This window comes from Watersipora subatra, chromosome 10 (genome assembly GCF_963576615.1).
Source record: "Watersipora subatra chromosome 10, tzWatSuba1.1, whole genome shotgun sequence".
Lineage (NCBI taxonomy): Eukaryota > Metazoa > Bryozoa > Gymnolaemata > Cheilostomatida > Watersiporidae > Watersipora > Watersipora subatra.
Window position 1 is genome coordinate 11,310,490 of NC_088717.1, and position 3,250 is coordinate 11,313,739.

The 3,250-nt window shown below is 40.8% G+C and overlaps 2 pseudogenes; both read left to right on the forward strand.

Annotated features, from left to right (window-relative positions):
* Positions 1 to 674: 674 nt before the first annotated feature.
* LOC137406776 (splicing regulatory glutamine/lysine-rich protein 1 pseudogene) lies at positions 675 to 1,596 on the forward strand (annotated as a pseudogene).
* On the forward strand, positions 1,597 to 2,746 carry LOC137406777 (octapeptide-repeat protein T2-like; annotated as a pseudogene).
* The last annotated feature ends 504 nt before the right edge of the window (positions 2,747 to 3,250 follow it).

Genomic DNA, 3,250 nt, shown 5'->3' on the forward strand with positions numbered 1-3,250 from the left:
TGCATGAGCTCGTGACTAATGTTAGTTAAATATAATTGGTGTTACATCTAAATAATAAAATATTTCATTTAAAAAAAGTTAAAGCTGAAGCTAGCTAAAATAAAGGTCTAACTCCTGGAGTCTACATAATAGCTGAAAGACATACAAACCAACAAACTTGTACTTTCCCAGTTCTGTAAAGCTGTTACCACACTCTACCAGCGACTCCAATGATGTCATGGTTATGTGAATATGATTTACACCTCGATAGCTGATCAGTAGGTTTGCCCCAGATCGGTCAGCAAAGAGGGCGAGATACTATAAAAAATAACATACAAGATTTAGACAGTAAAATGATGCAGCAAAGAAAAACAAGTGATGAAATTGAAAGAAAGAGCATCAGTAAAAGATAAAGAAAGCGACAAAGAAAAAGGAAATTAATGAGAAGTGAAAACAGAAAAATAGAAAGTATAGGTAGAGACAAAATGAGCGAGAATCAGTGATAAGGCAGAGAGAGAGAGGTACGGAAGCAGGCGAAGCTCGAAAAAAAAGGCCTATAAAAGAAACTTGGAGAAAGTTGTGGCAAAGAGAGTAGCAAACAGAGTGAGGAGAGAAAAGAGATGAGAGATGGAAAAGGGGAACAGGGAGAAAGTGGGAAGGTGACAAAAGACTAAATGACGGAAAGAAACGGAAGAATGGGGGTCAATGTAAAGAGAAGAGAGATATGTAAAAAGGTAAAGAGTGTAAGCCAGAAAAAGAAAGGGAGAAAAAGGCAGAGATCGAGAAGAGAGAGTACGAGAAATAGAAAGAAAGAGGTGATAAAAACAGATGAGGATAGCTGAAGAGGGGGAGAGGGGAGAAAGAAAAAGAGGCGCGAAAAAGAGGCAAGAAAAATAGAGAGAAAGAGAGAGAATGAGAGAGAGAAAGAGAAAATAGGAGAGAGAAAGGGAAAAGAGAGAGAGCAAAAATAGAGAGAAAAAGAAAAAAAGAAAGAGAGAGAAAAAAAAGAGAGAGAAAAAGAAAAAAGAGAGAAAAAGACAAAAAAAGAAAAAGAGAGAAAAAAGAAAGAGAAAAAAAGAGAAAGAAAGAGAAAAAAAGAGAGAGAAAAAGAAAAAAAGAGAGAAAAAGACAAAAAAAGAAAAAGAGAGAGAAAAAAGAGAAAAAAAGAGAGAAATAGAAAAAAAGAAAGAGAGAGAAAAAAGAGAGAGAAAGACAAAAAAAGAAAGAGAAAGAAAAAAAAGAGAGAGTAAAAGAAAAAAAGAAAAAGAGAAAGAGCGAAAGCCTGCGAAAGAGAGCGAGAGAGTAAGCGAAAGAGAGCAAGCAATGGAGAGAGAGCAAGAGAGAGCGAGCGAGAGAAAGAGATAGAGAGAACGTGAAAAAGAGCGAGCAAAAGAGAGCGAGAGAGCGAATGATAGAGAGAGAGCGAGAGAAAGAGAGTGTGAAAGAGAGCAAGAGAGCTCGAAAGAGAGCGAGAGAGCGAAAGAGCGAGCGATAGAGAGAGCAAGCGAAAAAGCGAGCAAGAGAACGAGCGAGAAAGCGAGTGAAAAAGTGCGCGAAAGAGCTAGTGAGAGCGGGAGATCGAGCGAGAGAGCAAAAGAGAGCAAGCGAGAGAGATAACAAAAGAGATCGGAAAAAGGAAGAGATTGAGAGATTGAGAGAAAAAGAGAGAAAAGAAGAGATTGAGAGATTAAAAGAAAATAAGAGATCGAGAGATTGAGAGAAGGGAAGAGATTGGGAGATTGTGAGAAAGGAAGAGATTAAAAGAGAAAGATTGAGAGAGAGATATTGAGTGAGAGAGAGAGATCGAGAGAACAAGAGAGAGATTGAGAAAGAGAGAGAGAGATTGAGAGGGAGAGAGATTGAGAGAGAGAGAGAGATTGAGAGAGAGAGACAGATTGAGAGAGAGATTGAGAGAGAAAGAGAGAGATACAGAGAGAGATAGAGAGAAAGATTGAGAGAGAGAGATTGAGAGAGAGAGATTGAGAGAGAGAGATTGAGAGAGAGAGAGATTGAGAGAGAGGTTGAGAGAGAGAGAGAGAGAGATTGAGAAAGAGAGAGATTGAGAGAGAGAGAGATTGAGAGAGAGAGAGATTGAGAGAGAGAGATTGAGAGACAGAGAGAGATTGAGAGAGAGAGATTGAGAGAGAAAGAGATTGAGAGAGAGAGAGATTGAGAGAGAGAGAGATTGAGAGAGAGAGAGAGAGAGATTGAGAGAGAGAGATTGAGAGAGAGAGAGAGATTGAGAGAGAGAGAGATTGAGAGAGAGAGATTGAGAGAGAGAGAGAGAGAGAGAGAGAGAGATTGAGAGAGAGAGAGATTGAGAGAGAGAGATTGAGAGAGCGAGAGAGATTGAGAGAGAGAGAGATTGAGAGAGAGAGAGATTGAGAGAGAGAGATTGAGAGAGATTGAGAGAGAGAGAGATTGAGAGAGAGAGATTGAGAGAGAGAGATTGAGAGACAGAGAGAGATTGAGAGAGAGAGAGAGAGATTGAGAGAGAGAGATTGAGAGACAGAGAGAGATTGAGAGAGAGAGATTGAGAGAGAAAGAGATTGAGAGAGAGAGAGATTGAGAGAGAGAGAGATTGAGAGAGAGAGAGATTGAGAGAGAGAGATTGAGAGAGAGAGAGAGAGATTGAGAGAGAGAGAGAGAGAGAGAGAGAGAGAGATTGAGAGAGAGAGAGATTGAGAGAGAGAGAGAGATTGAGAGAGCGAGAGAGATTGAGAGAGAGAGATTGAGAGAGAGAGAGATTGAGAGAGAGAGATTGAGAGAGAGAGAGATTGAGAGAGATTGAGAGAGAGAGATTGAGAGAGAGAGAGATTGAGAGAGAGAGAGATTGAGAGAGAGAGAGAGAGAGTTTGAGAGAGAGATTGAGAGGGAGAGATTGAGAGGGAGAGATTGAGAGGGAGAGATTGAGAGGGAGAGATTGAGAGGGAGAGATTGAGAGGGAGAGATTGAGAGGGAGAGGGGGGAGAGGGGGGAGAGGGGGGAGAGGGAGAGGGGGAGAGGGAAGGAGAGAGAGGGAGAGAGAAGGAGGGAGAGGGAGGGAGGGGGAGAGAGGGAAAAGGGAAGGAGGGAGAGAGAAGGAAAAGAAAGGGAGAAGGGGAGATAACGCAACTTGCAACGTACTTTGTAGTTTATCGTTATTGCTGCCTTTACCTTTTTAAGCAAAAGGTCTTTAAAGGTGAACTTTTAGTCTATTTTTTGCTTCTATGTGAAGTTTCTTTGTTACAAAATTACTAGAAACCAATGCTTCGTGACAAACAAATATTTA